General features: G+C 39.4%; 1 protein-coding gene across 1 annotated transcript in view; it reads right to left on the bottom strand.

Moving 5' to 3' along the window:
* bmpr1bb (bone morphogenetic protein receptor, type IBb) overlaps nt 1-18,825 on the bottom strand; it is a 52,521-nt gene that overhangs the window by 18,985 nt on the left and 14,711 nt on the right. Inside the window, exon 4 of the mRNA XM_056736724.1 lies at nt 7,980-8,152. The gene's annotated coding sequence lies outside the window, so the exon portion shown is untranslated. The remainder of the gene's footprint in view (nt 1-7,979; nt 8,153-18,825) is intronic.

The following is an 18,825-nucleotide window of genomic DNA, read 5'->3' as shown; positions in this document are numbered from 1 at the left end:
CGGGGGGCTGCATGCTCTGATTCCACAACACAAGACTCACCAGAACCGACGATGACATTCTGATGAACGAGCATTGCGGAAACGTTACTTGTAGGCCATTTTAAGAAATTCAACTATTTTGGGCTTCGTATAAATGTGAATCAAACTAAAACACATGAGATTAAATCCATGATTTTCACACAATGAGAGTTATTTCCTTAAAGGGACAGTTCATCCTAAAATGAAAAGTCTTTCATCCGTTCCTCACCTTCATGCCATTACAAACCTGCCATTACAAACCTGTATGACTTTCTTTCTTCTTCAGAATACAACAGAAGATATTTTGAATAACATTGGACCCAATTGACTTCCGTTGTATGAACGCAATACCACTTTTCATTATTATTTTATTTAGTTTGGGTGAAAACTGCACCACCCCCATGAGTAGAGACACAACCTAACGTTTACTCTGTAGACCTCCATATGGAATTACAGCCGGGCGGCTTCGTCTCTCTCGTCTCTGGAAAATCTGTCAGACAACCGCAAAATTCACATCTCAAGTGAGAAACAAAGAAGGGGCGGCCGAGCTGGCACGGGCTCTTGAATTACACCGGTCACCGATGGAATGCGAGTCATGAGCGATGTTCCGCCCGACCCCCGCAACCGTCACTTTCAACGGAGGATTTTCTGCCTCTTTTTCTACTTCGGGGGCGCTTGAGATTTCGGTCACGCAATCCGTGAAACTAATGCACTTCCTTTAAGCCAACAGCTGCATGCAGGTGGGAAACCCACTGTGATCTTACTAGAGTTATTATAGTTTTGATTTTAGTTTTATAAATATTTTGAATTAGTTTTAGCAATTTTGTTATATGCTCCTGTCATTGTATAATTTATTTGTTTATTTTTAATGTTGCTATATAAGATGAATTATTACGTTTTTTATAATTTTATAAATGCTATAACTTGTTTCAGTTTATTTTTGAGGCAACATTTACATTTTATTAGTTAGGCTATTTCCAAAAAATTGTAGGTCAATATTTCATTTAATTTCAATAAACATTTCAAAGTTAAAATTTTTGTAAACCAAAATGACCCGGCGGTCTCAGACCTTGTGACGGGATCTTCCTTCAGCTTTTAAACACTAACACAACGCTCTCAAAACTGCAGTTTTGCGATAAATAAATCCTATTCATTTGAGCGGTATAAGAAATAAACCATTTTAATGTTTCTCAAACTCAATCCCACTTTGCTAAATACAAAATCTCAGCTTTTTCAGAAGCTGAACGCTTGGTTCTTGAGGGTTTCTTGAGATCTCAACAGGGTTCTTTCAATCCCCAGCATCCCAACCGTGAGCGAGAGAAAGACGCTCCTCATGAATATGCAAAGCCGGCACAATGGGACGCAACAATCGCTGAGGCTTTGATGTCACTAGGAACGCTGGGTAGGAAGAAAAAACTTCTCAAGAGGACTAAGACATCAACACAGCAAGAATCTTTCCAAAAAGAAAGCCATTAACATCAGAACATTAGAGAAACCCAAACTAAAGAACAGTGGTTTCTCTAAAGAATCTAAAGAATGCTGACACCTGCACAGCTTTAACAAAAGCGCAAAACCAATTCAAAAGTTTAGAAAAACAAAGTGGGTACAGTTTTCTCACCGACAGTCGATTTTATTTCTCTAAAAAAGATGCTTCAAGACATCATGTAAACCTTCCATGTTTTGTATGATAAGGTATTTGAACCTCAGACGTTTTAGGAGATCAAGCGTGATGTTACGTCAAGAACATGATCTCACGTACGTATCGTCTCCTGCTTTGACTCTTCTGGATACAAAACGTTCCTACAAGAGAAACGTGTGTTCAACGCCAGGTGAGAATTCTGAAAATACCACAACATGAGCGCCGTCTGTATATATGCAAACACAAGTTATGCTCAATGCGCCGGAGAGAACGTCTCATGGCTGTTGTGTCTGCAGCTGTGTTTGGGATTTTACACAGAAAGAGAAGAAAAAAATCTCAAAACGCGTATTTAACGAATTCACTCAGTGAGAGGAGAAGTCAGGTTTGTCAGAGTGAACCGCCTGCGGGGGACGGCTGGGGTTGTAAAACGTGAGATCAGTCTCTGCATGAGTCATACGAAAAATATTATGACTGGAATGAGTCCGTGGGCAAGTTTACTGTGCGAGCTCCAGAGTTTCTTTATTTCATTCAGTAGTGCGGTGTACGCTCGCAAATCACAATCCTGTTACTGAGCTGCTTGTGTTTCTTTTAAAAGAACTGCACGTGAAACCCCAGAGAAACCAAAAACAAGTGTTTCAAATTATAAATAATAAACGGAGGGGTGCAAATTGAACAGCATTCATTGAATGCAGATGTGAGTTTGTATTTGTTTTTATAGTTTGCTTTATTTTTTAAAAGCATCTTACTAGTAAAGAAGCACCGGGAAGATTTATCAGCCCATATTTGATCGATTCATAAGCATCGGCGTAATAGAATTGATATCATTTTTTAAATAAAAGTATTTTTTCTGTATTAAAGGTACAGTTTGTAAAAAAACGCCGCTAGAGGGCGCACGATCAAAACAACAACAATGGCGTAGCTTGATGACGCTGTGAAGGAGCGTGGAATGATGGGGGAAAAAATAAAAATAAATAAAGCTTTATAAATCTTGTAATTGTGGTCCATAAATAAGTGACTGATCGAAACAAGCTAGTGGCTTGTTAGATCCAAGACACTACTTTCGCATTTGTCCATGACACGGTTTCAATGTCAGTACAGGCGGTAACAAAGGGTAACGCGGAGATGACGCCATTGAAGGGCGACTGCATAGCCCCGTTTCACTGTTTAAAATGACAATTATCTCGCGATTTACAAGTAGTTGGAAAGATTTGAGATATTGTAAGTACTCAACTGAACAAAATGTATAACACTGGCCTAGTGTTTTTTGGATATTTTATTGAAAAACTGTACCTTTGAAATCAGCATCAATGCATCCTGACTGTCCATCTTTTATACTTTAGGTCTGGCCATCTGTTCATTTTAAAGATTAAAAAACAAATCCACAAATGTGTCTCTTAGGAGAAATGATTCTCGTAATCGCTATTCTTGTTTCATTTTATTAGCTTTCCTAAAGCGCAGGCAGAACAGAAAGTTTCTGATAAAAGAATCAAAGTCGGATATCTGTAGGCGCCACAACCACACCCAAAGAACACACAAAAGCACAGACGCATCTACGGTTGTTCTCCATAAATTACAACAACCACAGGGCTAACAGGTGAAGTCAGTCAATCAGAATTGGTCTGTAGGTCAGCTTCTTGGACCTGTGTTTCACACACGCAAACACACAAAACATTCAGTCTTTGGTTATAATGGAATTCTGTCATTATTTCCATTGTCAAGGAAACAGCAGAGAGAGGCCAAAAACAGCATAACTCTCTCTCTCTCTCTCTCTCTCTCTCTCTCTCACGCACTAATGAGATGGAGGCTTGTCTGTGTCTGCAGCCTGTCAGATTGTCTAACTTAAGTTTTTTTGTTTTAACCATTTGATTATACTGGTGTTGCCTCTGTTACAATAAATCAATAAAGTATGAATAGACAGTTTCATCTTAACAACATAACAAACGTCACTGCGCATGGGCACTTTTGTAACCCCAACTGAACTTCCGGTACACATTCACAAACAACAGAGTGCCTGTAGATTATTTCTGATAACAATCTGATAAGAACCGTTACTTGGCTAAACTTCTCTCCAATATTTCGAATTTAGATTGCGATACCAAGCTCTTTAGCGCTGGGATGGCTCCATATAGGCATCAGTTTCAAACAATCTCCAAATCCAGTGTTATATCCAGCGTTTATATAACATTTATCACCCAAATGCAGTGAACAAACAAACACCTGAACTTCGTGAAGATATGCTCTCTCTCCTGCACACAAGTGAAAGCGACGTCTGCGCATGCTCCTCCTCCAGCTCTCCTTCTACTGCTCTGGCCGTGCCATGTGCTTTTCTGAGAGAATTCTCCAAAAAGGGACAAAGAATTTGTTACAAAACGTTATTTAGAGTTTTTGTTTACATCAGGCACGACGTGATATCAAACGCTACAATAGATTCCATATTAGTGTTGTTTTTAAATGTTTTGCGTTTTCAGTTTCAAACTGAGATGGCGACAAAGAGGCCAAAGTTAAGGACTGCAACATATTAAGAGAGCATTTAAAAATAATTTTTAGTTTTTTTATTCTGAATATAGGTTTGTGTTTAGGTAAAATTATCATTTTTCATCAAATTTTAAATTAAAATATTATTTATTTTTGCGCTTAATGCAAAAAATTATAACTGGAGAAAAAGGTGAAAATAACAGAAAAGATGCTCTGCAAAGTAAAAAGTTCAGATTTACTTTAAAGCAACGGTAATATTTGTACTGTAAATGTTAAGTTAAAAAAACACTTAATATTTCATGTGATAACCTTGATAAATTTTTATCATATTTGTCAGATTTTGTTTAAATTTAACAGACACTGAACTGAAATCGGCACAATACATCTAGAAATAAAAAATAAACAAATATTTGGAATGCTCTCTATTTTTGTGTATGTACATATGCGAGTGTGTGCATGGGCTTATCTGTGTGTGTGTGTGTGTTAAACACCTAATGGTCCAGAGCTCTGTTGGCAGGACACTTGCTGACATCATCATCAGAGAAACGCCTTCATCACAGACGTGTCTCACCCGGCATCAGTGGAAAACAGACAAGCTGAATTCAGCAGTAAAACACTGCAACGAAAGTTTACGGGAGGGTGGAAATTAAACCACACGCCTCTGCTGTGACTCACAATGTCTGACACCTTCACAACACTGAACCGTGTTCACCAGAACATCACGCACACACCTCCTCCAACACAACTGCCTACAACGACAGCATCTACAGGCAGAACATTATCAACATTTGTCCATGTGAAATGTTGAAGGAGGCTCATGTGGAGCTGAAGGAGTTCTTCTGACTCTGAGAAGTTCTTCAGATGCTTATTGAATACTGACTTTTCATGAAACAAGCATGAACTCACAAATAGAAATGTAAACATAGACGCCACATTCAAATGCTCCAGACACGTCGATGCGTCCACCATCTTGAAACAAAGCACATTTTACAGTCATCACTTACAATACAAATCAATTTTTTTAGGTTGCTAAAACATTGTGCAGCTTCTGGCTGTAAAAAGCACAGAGAACGAAATTCTCAAAGAATTATTAACAATATTTGAATAGCAATTCACAATGTTTGGGTCTGCACCCAAATGAAATAAAAATAAAATGATCTTATTATTATGTTAGTTTAGCTATTATTAATCATATTTCCATCTATATAACAGCACACAATATAAAAATATAAAATACAAATAAAAGTATAAGTGTTAGTTTATCTATTATTAATAATATTAAAAAAATAAAACAAAATGTGTTTGCATGGCTATTATTAATTAATAATATTTAAGTCTACACAGCACAAAGAAAACATTAAAAATATATAATTAGCTTGTCTAGTGAAAAATAGTTTAGCTATTATTAAAAATGTTTTAACAATATTTGCACATAAATAAAATGCTCTTGAGTGTTCACGAACCGGCTTGGACACTTAAATATGTCAGATGACTTACAAGTAGTGACCCATAGAAACAGGATCTAATCAAGCATCTATGTATATTTATCTATGTATATGTATGCATGTATATCCATGTATATGTATACGTTCATGTATGTGTATACAAAACTACCATTAAAAAAACACCCCAGACAGTTTGATGGTGTACAGTCCATATAAAAGAAAAATTCACTTGTAGATTTTGGAGCCGTCTCTGTACTCCTGATTCGACAGCTAACCAACACCACACAACACATCAATGTCTTTACTGTTCAGTAGCATCAGGTGCGTTCAATAAAACGACACAGCCTTCCAGAAACCAATCTTTACAGCAACGCTTTCGATCACGCTTAACTTGTTCTGAACCCAGAAGATTCCTTGTTAATATTTTGTCATCAATAATGTGCGAAAACACTGCGGTCAACCTGCCGAGCCCACAGGAACATTTAATGAAGGGATTGTTTGTAAGTGTCTGTGCACAAAGGCTCTCATTAAAAGTGTTGAACAAAGCCAAACCAACAGCAGGGGTCACGACACTCACCCCTAAACCCGCAGTGACCCCCACACCTGCCTGATTACATTAAACTCTATGTGTCCTAGACATTCTCGTACACAGGGGCCGATGACCCCAAAACACATGAATCCGTCTTAAAGCTTTGCCAGCCATGTGACACATCTGGACTGTCAAGCATCATAACAGAGAGCGGTTATATATAGAAGTCTTAAAGGTAACATGCGCCGTGGCCGTGTAATTACGGACACCGATGGACGGTGTGAAGAGTCACTTGTTCCTTTCACACCAAGAAAAGCTGCCGATGAGCACCTGCGTCTGCTCGCCAATTAAAATCCCACAGACAAACTCCCACAGCTCACCATTTAAAGCTACAGCGTGTCCAACTATCAGCGATACACAGAATCACACGGCCCACACACATCTGATAACATTCTTCTGATTTTGGAAGAAATGTTCAGAATTCTGTGACTTGGGTGTCGTGTTGAAAACAAAAGAAGATTCTCTGTGGTTTTTTGTTCATACAAATGGAAGTCAATGAGGGTCAGTGTTGAACTTGTTTGGATACCAACATTCTTCAAAATATCTTCTTTTGTGCAGATGAAAGGAAGTCACGCAGGTTTGAAACAACATGAGGGTGAAAAAAGAATGAAAGAATTTGTATTTTTGGTGAACTATCCCTTTGAACTAAGCTCATACTAGTAATCCCTTTATTAAAAATGATTGATTTATTATGAATTATTTCAATTCTATTTTATTTTCATGTAGTGCTGATCACAATTTTGCATCGTGTCAAAGCAGCTTTAGATATACATTTTTACATATTTCTTCATGTTTTCTATTTCAAGCACTTTGAATTACCGTTGTGTCGGAAATGTGTTTAAAAAAATAAACCAATGTCTTGATTGCTTAATAGCTTTCCTGTGGCTCAGTGGTTAAAGCAAGGAATGGGTTCCATCCCAGTGGATTGCGCAAAGTCAGAAATGAATGTATGGTACGATGTAATGTAAGTCGCTTTGGTTAAAAGCGTCTGCCAAATGCATTAATGTAAATTGTTTGACTTACTCTCACTGGTAAAATGATGCAAAATAATACGCAAAACTAGCTTACACTACCCGCACATTAAACCAAGACTGGAGTCTGAAAATCCAAATTAAACACATCACATTTGAATACAAATATTGAAAGATGTCAGTAACTGAGCTCTTCAATTTTTTTGCCACAGCTCAAATCTTTTGTTTGTGTCGATGAGACTCAAGTTTGGCTTTACGTCATGTGCGTGTTGTGTGAGTTCAGACATGTAGCGTGTGTGTGTCAGCAGACAAAAACAATGACACTCCAACAGCTTCAATCCCACAGCAGGTGTGGAACCATCAGCGACGCTCGGCCAACCAAATATAGAGCTCTAAACCTGAGCGCTCAAGTGTGTCTCACAAACACAACACGATCTTAAAACAAAGAGGTTTTTTGAAGTAACATGCTCTCTATCGATAACACTATTTAAGTATCGGATTGAGAGAAACATCTGACTCCTGAAAACAACTATATTACACTGAACTCTTAAAAACATCATTCTGAGAACTCTAATAGTAATAAAATAAATATTTCATAATCATTTGATGGATAACTTTGAGTTCGAGAGGCCTCACAGCACACACACAAAAGTTCATGTCACAGGGAACAAAGCCTCGCTCGAGTTTCTCAGACAGACAGACAAACCCTGACGGATATTTCTGAATGTTTGGCTCCGCGCCCCTGCCCGTATTTCCATTGCGAACCTTCAGAACAGATTCACGGCGGAGGAGAAACACGATACAAGCTGGAGAAATACTCGGCATTGCTGCGGATCGCTCACCTGCGTCTGTCTGTCTGTCCGTCTGTCTGTCTGTCCGTCTGTCTGTCTGTCTGTCTGTCCGTCTGTCTGTCTGTCCGTCTGTCTGTCCGTCTGTCTGTGGCTCCGCGAAGCAGTCAAAACGTCCCGATCTGTCGTCGTGCACATTCACATCTGCACATTCACAGGTTGCACAGCTGAGAGAGAGAGAAGTTTGAATGTAATTCCCTGAAACTATAATGCATAAAAATATATATATTTTAAGATCCACAAATTAAGCAGTGACACATCTATATATTCTTAATGTAATAAAACATTTATTTCTTTACAATAAACCAAATATAACAACAATCGGTCACACTTAGAATAGGGACCAATTCTCATTATTAACTACAACGTTTGCCTCAATAAACCCTCAAATACTATTTATAAGGTAGTTATTTAGGTTTAGGTATTGCGTAGGATTATGGGATGTGGAATAATGCATTAATTTGTGCTTTATGCATACTAATATACAACCAATATGAATGCTAATAAGCAAGTTGTTAATGATGAATCTGTGTACCTTGTAACCCAACTATCTTCAAACTAGTTTTCATAGTTTTATTTGGAGTAAACCATAGTCTTCTTACTGTAGACGGTTTCTTTAATGTCATTTAAATGTCAACATAAATCTGGCTTATTATATCATTTTTGATGGTAGCAGAAATAAACAATGTTAATTTGACTCGATTCATTTCCTTTTTAATAAATACTTAATACAACATAAATGTAAATTAATATGTGAAATATAAAAGGAGACTGGAAGTTAACTTTTAGCGTGTGCGTCTGATGAAACTGTCTATAATAACCACAGTTTGGTCCTAATGCTAAAAGTCAAACTATGGTTATGCAAATGGTAATGAATCCACCAAAAAACACGGTTACTACATTTTTACTGTTATAAAATCAGGGATTATTTCCCTAAGAGTCACTTTCTGATTGGATTATCACCTCTTATCAAATGTTCTTTTGTTTCTAATGTTGGTTTCATGATTTAACATTAGATATTTAAATCCCTCCAGACAAAACAAATGTGAAAAAGAAAACATTTCCGGAAGGCTGCTTGAAAAGTGGACGCTCTCTACGGCCTCCATCCCAGTCAGGAATGTAATTCAATCCTGTTTGTACTACGGGACACACACACACACCTGTGCTTTTCTTTGTTTAAATTTATCATCAAAGTCTAAGAATAATGACGAGGAGGTCAACATCAGCGTACACGTCTTAAGTGCGTATTTGTGTGTTCTCTCACACACACTTCAGTCTGGCAGTCTCAATAGTGTGGAACGTTCCAGGGCTCTGTGTGTGTGTGTGTGTGTGTGTGTTTGTGTGTGTGCCGAGCCCTAAAGCAGATCTGATTTAACTCACACATGTGTTCTGAAGGCCATGAGAAACTTTTACCCCAGAACACTCAACTAATGCCTCCACATCCCCTCGACCCCCCCCCCCCCATGATTCGGCCATGAGGAGCCGCTTTGGAGAAATAACCACAATAGTCTTGAGTTTCTCTTCCACTTTTCCTTCTTCATGAGCCATCTCAAAGGTGAAGAAAGTCATTTTTTGGATGTTGAAATACTTCCTCCACTAACAGGCTAATGTGAAGAGACAGCTATAAAAATACAGCAAAACCTCGCTTCTGTTCAGACCGATCGTGAGTCTGAAAAAAGGGGAAAATATGTCGAGTACGTCCATCCTTCGACGAGCACACTCAACATAAAGAATTAAATCTTAAATCTGCTCCGTCGAATCTGCAGTTCAAAAGGACTTAATCGATATGGAGTTACACATCTGTATCTTATTATCTGATGGGTGAGGTCACATCAGCTGCTTTAACTTCAAGATTCACTAAAGCCAAAGTGAAATGTGCATCTTAAGATGAGCTGAAACATGCACTAAATATGTTTATGAAAACAACACACGTGTGATTGTATGGTTGTGATGTGGACTTTGCTTTTCTTTTAAATGTATAATTGACTTTTAAATCTGTCTTTATAGTTTCTCTTCATTTGTGTGAATGAACCTTAAAGGCTTCATTATTTGATGTGTCGACGTCATTTCAAGTGAAAACTGCAGAGAGCGCGAGACAAATCGTGACCCCAAAACCATATTAGATATAAAAACACAGAATAAGAAACTTGAAAAAACTGTTTGAAGCTTTTCAAATTTTTGTATTTGAAGAGCCTTTGAAAGAGAGAGTTGTGTCAACTTTTGACTCCCATGGAACGGTTCATGTAGGCTCTCAATAGTTCCCGGAAGTAACTAGTAATGCATGGAGCAGCAACTAAACAGACCAACTGAGGTAAACTTTTAACCCATTTTAAGACGAAAACCATTTAATGAATAAAAAAATGAAAGAATTAAAGCATTTAAAGAGAAAACATAACTTCCTGGATCTGTCTGAAGGCTCCATGAATCACGTGACGCTCCAACGTTTTGGACTTCCGTTGGCAGAACTCTCTCAATGGCTCTGGCGTGATATCGCGGAATTTCGAGATTGTTTTGAGCGCACATGTCAGTTTTTAACACTTATATCGTGTAAATGGGAATTTTGTTAGCGCGAAGCATCATATCAGTTTTTCATATCATTAACTTAATAAAGATTTTAGTCTTTAAAAGGCTTTAAGTCTTGTTTTCTCTCATGTTTGTCTCAAGTGACAGTGAAATACTTTCACCCAAGATCCGACTGTGCAAACATGTCGTGTTTCCTGACAAACCGGCTCTGAAATTCAAACCACAAGACATCCTGATAACTCTATTTGAATCATCCAAATGTGCTTGTGAAGGTTTTCTTGAGGTCTTGTGCTGAAGGTGAGATGCGTCTTTCACAGTGTGCCAACGAAGCAATGACTCAATAACCAACATTACGTCCGGAAACATGATCAGATAAACGCGTGACGCATCTCACAAACAGAACACGCACGTAACACACCGCTTCACTTCGGTTTAAACAATGAGGAATGTCTTATACATTAAACCATGTTTCCAAAGTGTCCTGTAAAAACTCCCTTAAAAAACACTTCCGAATTTATTGCTGATCTTTCATTTATAAAGGGTTTTCATGTTAGCAGTTGCATCTGCGTGGCACCGATCAATTCTCTCTCTGCCACTCTCATATAAAACGTTTCTCCTCTGCTAATGTATCTTCATAACCTCCTGCCTCTCGCGTGCTTCTCCGCAGTCAATAAACGTTGGAAATGCAATCCATCTCTGAAATCTCACTCCATTCACTTACTGTAAAGCTGAATATTTGTGGGCACTGACATGTGGAAACAGGATGGATCTGTTGTGTAGCGAAGCGTCTCTTACAGCAGACGCGAGTTTGACGAATGTCCATCCAAACTCTTCCTGTCACACGATTTCTTATCGCCTCCAATGCATTTATGATATGAATCTCTATTTTGTGAGACATCGCAATTCACATTCTTTCATGTTTTCTTATTTGCTGCTGAAAAGTGGAACACAATTAAAGCATCGGATATGGTGAAATCGATTTGGCGTTCGTGACATGAGTCTGATGAGGCGAGTTCGTTCACTTTGAAGTGCACACCAGTTATGTATGCAGAATGCATGTTTCTGTTTTGGGACAGTCTGTACCCCATCACCTCTGTGACCCCTGTGATGCGTTTCCTGAACGCAGGCTGGTTAAATTAGCAGCACCTGATCCGTGAACACATCAGTCCATTCACAGCAGGTTCATCATCACATGGTTATCATTAGAGTCAGAGGCACGCAGGAACCACACACATGCACACGCACACACTTACACAAAAGTTAGATACTCATGGACATACACACACACCTACAAAGACACTCAGACAACATAGACACACACAAAATAAAGCACACAACCTAAACATACTCACAAATACATACACAGATGTGCACACACACATGTGCACACATGCACGCACACACACCTCATCCAGATCAGGATATAGCATCCTGGTGTAATTTTCCATGCACTCGTGGATTGTGGTGAAATTAATGCAAGTTTGCTCTAATGTAGCTCACTTTTTTGCATTTTTAATTTTTCTTTCAAAAAGTATCGTTCTGTAAAATGTATAACCTTTTTTTGCCTGTGGGGGCCCAATTTTGGTCCCCACAGTGACACAAGTCCCCATGAGTTGGTGTGCATTCAGGTGCATTAAGGTCCCCAACAAGGTCACTTCTGTGTTTAATTGTACGCATTAATGTTATTCTTTCATTTACCAATATATTTAAGAACATGTTTGTAATACTGGCATATTATTTATCTGGCGATTTATTTTATGCATACAAACTGTGGTGTTGTATATAGTTAATGTTTGTCGTTTATGTTTTGTTTAGTTCTGCAAACAAAGAATATAAAATATTCAAACCTTCTACACAGTAATACTTCTACGATGGTAAATTTGACCTTAAGCTCTGAAAACAGTAAGGCGTGTAGCCTACGGTAAGTACACCAAGCGTAAGTGTCAATTATCTTCAAAGAGCTTACAAATTGCCTCTTGAAGATGAAGACACCAGCCCATAGTGACAGGCTGATCCACACCTCAACACACTAAACACACTTTATCTTCCATCACTGTGAAAACAGAGCTAGTTATTACATCATAATCCTTTTACAGGCATCTGAGAGAGAGAGAGAGAGAGAGAGAGAGAGAGATGAAAAAACAACTGTCAGGTCTCCTCAACAAACAACATAATCTCAAGAATAATTCATGTCTGGAGCACAAACACAGTTCATGTTTAATTGAATCTCACCGTGATGAAAGATGACAAACAGTTTATACACCACTGACGGAATAAAACAAACTCGACAGATTAAGTCAAGCTCTTATCTGATGCTCCGTTCCACTTCAGACAAATGAGCAATATCCCAGACGTCACATTAAAACATCTCTTCTTTTAAAAAGCGCTAGCCGTGTGAGGTCAGGAGGTCACGTGATGCTTCACTTTTGTCGCTCCGGGCAGGAGCAAAATCTCTCGTATCCTGTGTGGAATCAAAGCCGCATTTAACCGCAGCGTCTCACAGGCCCAGGAGCCTCTAATTATAAAATGTGAAAGGATTAAAGCGACGCGAAGGAAACCGAGTCCTGATGTCGATCGGTGAAAAAGAAACCGTCCTCCGTATGTTTAACTTTGTTCTCTTTTACGCACTCTCACGTCACTCCAGACCCCATGGCTTTCATTTTTCCATGGATCACGGACGGCAAAGTGCAGGATGATTTCACAACGCTCTGATCACTGTAACACGCAGAGACGTTCAATGAATAGTGACACACAGCTAGTGACCTCAGAAGACACGCAATACAGAGCATAACTCAAATGAATGACTTCATAAACGGATATTCCGGTCCTTGATTATGATTGGTTGAGCACATCTGTCACTTCATCACATCAGTAGTACTGCAAAATTGCATACGTGTTGCTAGGCAACCACCTCCTGAAATCGTTTCTGAAGGACTACATTGCTTGGCGGAGGAATATTTTATAAACCTTGCCGGAAGTTTATTATTTGGTTAAATTATTCATAAATAAAAAAAGGTTAGGCAAAAATAAGTATCTCCTGTATATCTAAATGTGTATTTTTTTTTAAATACATATTTTTATAACATATTTATATAATTTCAGGTACCCTCCGTTGAAATATATAGTAAAGATATGCAAATACATGAAAAAGAACAACTTTTCAATGTAGGCAAAATAAAAGTTTTTTTTTGTTAATAATGGATGAATGATTATTTTCTGTGACTTTAACTTTAACTTTGGGTTGCGTTAGTCTTACGGTGTAAATGTTTAAAACCCATTGCATCTCAACCGCTTTCAGAGGTAATTCACCGTGCAAACATCTTCCTCTGTCAACTTCACACATCATCTATCAGCAACCAAACAGGCTTTTATTATGACAGCACTAATGCTCTACACCGGACTAAATATTGTTCTAGAAAGAACTCTTCTTGGAGAATTGTTTTATTTCTTAGTCCTTAATAAACTCTTTTGCTTGACAACGCAAGAAACATACAGGGACAATCTGCAGAATGAAACTACAAACGCAAATCTGATCCGGTTGATGTGTGGATTCAGGAATGCCGTGGGGGTTCGGGAGTTCAGCGTGTACGTGGTCAGTCCTGCATTCTGTGCATTAGAGGGGACGGGTGGCACACGGACAGATGCAGATTTGAAAGCGAATTTGCCGCTAGTCTGATGGGATGGTGTACTGGAACTAATAGGGAACACATGAGTGAGAGAGAGAGAGAGAGAGAGAGAGAGAGAGAAACGCCACCCCCACTCTCAAAGCCCCATAAAACTCCATCGTTACTGAACTGACCTTCATTTCTGTAAAGCAAAAGTTCACCAAAAAATGAAATCTCATTTACAAACATGGAACGACTTTGCATGAACAAATAATTATTATTGTTTTACTACAGTAAAAGTGTAGTAACCATGATTTTCGATTAACTGATTAACATCTTTACTAACTACAGTTTACTACAAATATAATGGTTAATCTTTGGTAACTGTAGCGAAACTGGTTCGTTTAAGGTTTCCGAGGTTATAATAATCCAAATAAAAATACACGTTTAATATTGTTAAACCACGGTTAATTTGGTAAAGAACGGGTCTGAAACACTCCAGCGTGAGTCAATAATGGTTAAATCTTTGATTTTAAGGATTACTATTTTTTCACAGTGACCAAAAAAGATATATTTTTAAAAACCTGCGTGTTAAGGTTGAGAGCGACTTTATAGTTAACTCTCCAGCAGACTCCTGACCGTGTCCCCTGGAGGCCACTAAAACTCTCCAACGCTTGCCATTCTGAACATATACTGCCCACAATTAAAATGTTTAGGGTTTGACAGCCAACATAAGGACAAACGGTAACAATAGCATATTTGTGAAAGGCCTTAAGAGTTTCCACACACGCGTCCAATATTCTTCTGCATCCAGTCAGAGCAGTAAAAACACAAAACCTTCCGTCTATAAAGAGGACAAATGTAGCCAGTGGACGACCTTCTCTGATTATAAAAGAAGAGGCATTGTTTTCTCTCGCACACACATGCATAACATTCAGCACACGCAAAGCTTTATGTGCGTGCGTGCATGTGTGCCGGGGGACCGTCAGGCGCTGTAAGTGGAGATCGCAGAATAACTCAACAGCTGCTCAGAGTTTTGGCTGCATCTCCGGCAACTGCGATTATACGGAACAAAGCGAGAATGCGATCAAACTGTCAGCTCTCCACGCACGTCTGTCTCCACCTATTTGCGTTGAAGCTTTGCCTCTCGCCCCGCCGTATCTTCAACTCTCAAATCTCCGGCAATTTATTCTCATTCTGTCTGTCACTAAGGCGCTCTGATCACAAGTCACCCGCTATCAGACATCACGGCGAGCGTTTGACCAAAACCACTTTCGCACAATCGCCGACTAATTCCGTTCATACATCTCGTGTCTTAAACGCCACCATCGGACACACAGGTGCTGAAAGCTTCTTTCGACGGCCCACCTGAGTGGAGTCGGGCTTTTCCTAGCCTCTTCACAAAGGAGGTGTGACCTCGCTGTGTTTTACCTGTAACGGGAGACTTTGCTTGAATAACGGGGAAATGCTTTCAAACAAAGGCTCCTTACACTCGATATCTCCGGCTAATCCACCACGATGACACAAACATTCAAGACTCTACAGGTGCGTTCAAAGAGCTCGTTGGTGAACTATCGGAGTACACGGCAAACACAACAATGACCACAGAGAATTTAATTGCCTTATTTTAGCGTTCTCCAAAAAAACGTATTTCACAAAACTCAGATGAGTGGAAGCAACACCTGACCTCAACCTTCAAATATTTAGTTGAATTTCACAAACAGAGATCTGCAGGTCATAATTAGCCCTTACAGGCGTATGTCAATAGAGAAATACGAAATTGTGGATAGCAAAAAATGATTTAGAATCATCAAGATTTCCCAAGACAAATTTTATTCATAAAAAAAGAGGCAAAAAAATATATTGCATTAAAAATTAAATTGTACAAATTAAATTAACTGCAGTTTTGTATTCCCAGAAAATTTTGATACTGTAATGATGTTAAAATGTACAAATGAAAATCACTATAGAAAGGCAATAAATGTGCATAATTGTTAATAAAACCATTGTCAAAATATTTTTAATTATTCGTTTTATATGTAATTTTCTTAAGACAAAATATCATTTCTTATTTTTGAACCAAACCAGTACGACTTCGTCTCTTCTGCAGAACACAAAACAAGATATTTTGAAGAACATTGCTAAAAAACAACATTGACAAAATACCACTGAGCATTTCTCAACATATCTTCTTTTATGTTCCAAGAAAAGTCATATATATGATTTAAACGACACAAGGATGAATAAATGCTTTTTTTGTTAATAACAGCCTTCGTTTTCTACTTCAGGTATTTTTCATACTTTCACATATGCATCGGGCCCAAATCATATCCATCTGTTGGATACCTACAGCTTCTGGAGAATATGTCTCAATCAGCTCTCTTGTTCAGTGAACAGGGCATTGACCAGGGAGTCGGCCATTTTTAGGCCCGTCTCAATGGCAATCTAGGGAGCTGACTTTCATCTCTGTAGGCTTTTCTTCAAGCACTTGACTCCAGCGCTCTACACAAACACACGACCCATCATCACATAAACACAGTTATTCCGCGTTATTCTCCAGCTCATGTTACTGTCTGACAGGAAGATTAACAGGCCGGGTGTGGTACGGCTCGCCCCCATCCCAACACCCTTTTATGGGCAGCGGAGTTCAGCGCCTTCGGGTGTCAACGCCAACACGGCCAATAGCTTCCACATGGCACGGGCAAGACCCTCAACTGCTCCCGTGTCTCGATCGTGTTAAACGACACGTCTTTGAAGTCGTACACGGTTTCAGCATTCTGCTTACTGATGTCAGAAGCAATTACATGAAGTGAAGGGATTTTTGCGTGCGTTTCACTGATGTCTACGCAATCTGCAACCCGATACCACACGCATCACACAAGAGGCAATTATTGCAAGATAGTGTGTCGTGGTGTACGATCATGTTAGTCGATGTAATTGTTTTTGTACCCTGATGTAACAGGCTTTCCTGCGATCTCAGGTGCGCGGCTTCTCAAGTGCACGTCTCCTCCCCGTAGGTGCGGAAACATTATACGGCACGGGCGCGGAGAGATCGGGGCTTAACTGCAGACGCAGTGATTCTATTGTGATCGGAGAGGATTACTGCTAAATCCCCTTCATTCAAACACTTTCTCCGCACCGCAGACCAAACAAGAGCAGAGGTGTCGAGATTGACAGGTAGCCTACCGTGATCAATGCGTCACATTGTGTCGAGGGGAATCGACAGCAAACACACGACTGTCAGACAATCCCACAGCGCTCGCGGCCATCTGAGGTTATTTTAAATAAAGTACTTGAGGTTTCCAGAGTTTTATGCGCTCTGACCCGACCTTCTCAGGGAACATCAACACTTTTGCAGTCTGCCGCCAACTCGCGCTATCCAAACAAACCTGGGGATGGAGAACGCTTCACTCAGCGTGTTTATTTGACTTCAGAGAGCAAAGGGTTTATTTGTCAGGCTTTGGTTGCATCCTGCTAATGCAAGCGCTAACGGCAAAGAGGCTCGTGTGTCATTCTGAAGGGCATGAAAGATCGTAAATGCACATATTAGTGCTGTTAAGTATACATTAGGTATGCATACATGCACACGGATATACACACATTATATACATGCAAGTACACGCAGACATGCACATACAAACATGCACACAAACTAACATACGGTGTGTTGTGCATAAATACATATGTATATAAATGCACACATGCTTAAAAACGAACATGCACCCACACAAAGAACAACAACAAGTGTTTTCTAATCCCTTTTAAAAATAAGAAAACTACTTTTATTTGGTACCTGACCATGCACAATGTTATGGTTATCTGCAGTTTATTACTTGTTATTAAGCGTTGTTATCTTGTTGTCTGTAATCCACTTTAGAAGCGTTGTAATGAAGAATATAATCATTCAATTATAAATAAGACTTCACTTCATGGAGCCTCATTATGATAATAAGACACCATTGAGCAGTATATGATCAACCAGCAATTGGGCAATTTTCTTAATTGAAAAATGACGGCTTTCAAACCGCAGGTGTTATTTCTCAGCAGTCGTCACACCTCGGGATCACAGTGGAGCGAAAATATTTTCTTATGCCAAAGGGAATCCGTCAGGATCAAAGAACAAGGAAGCTGCTCATGAGTGAGACAGACACAGCTATAAAACAGAAAAAGGCTCTGGACCCTGAAAGCCCCGACACATTTCAGCACATCAACAGCGTCCGGCCACCTGGCCGAACCCAAACCAGCGTGAGACATCTCGACTCATCCTGATGCGTGTCTCTGTTTACCCGAGAGGCCCTCGGCCCGGGAGGAGCAGCTCTCGCTGGATAGACACACGGCTGGATTTCAGTTAGGTCTCACAGCGTGGCGGATTGCTTCTGCGGTAAAAATAATTAGCGGGGCGTGACTCGCTCACCGGGTGAGCACCGGGTCAGAGCACTGAACGACAAGACTAATGAAACGCTCGGTTCCTGCTCACCTTCGACATCAAACCAGCCGGACAGAAACACTGATGTTCTAGAGAGAAATATTAACATTACAGTTAGATTCTACTTTCTGTAGTTAAAGGAATTGTTTACCCAAAAAGGGTTAGGTGGTTAGGTTAAGGTAAGGGTATCGTAAGACTCGAAACACCAAGGATTTAGTAAGAGCCCAGTCTGACATTTTAAATATCCGGGCCCTTTAAATTCAAATGGATTTTTGATAGGCTGTCA

This window comes from Triplophysa dalaica, chromosome 22, assembly GCF_015846415.1.
Source record: "Triplophysa dalaica isolate WHDGS20190420 chromosome 22, ASM1584641v1, whole genome shotgun sequence".
NCBI classification, from domain to species: domain Eukaryota; kingdom Metazoa; phylum Chordata; class Actinopteri; order Cypriniformes; family Nemacheilidae; genus Triplophysa; species Triplophysa dalaica.
The sequence above is the reverse complement of the archived record's forward strand: the minus strand, read 5'-3'. Positions and strand labels throughout refer to the sequence as shown.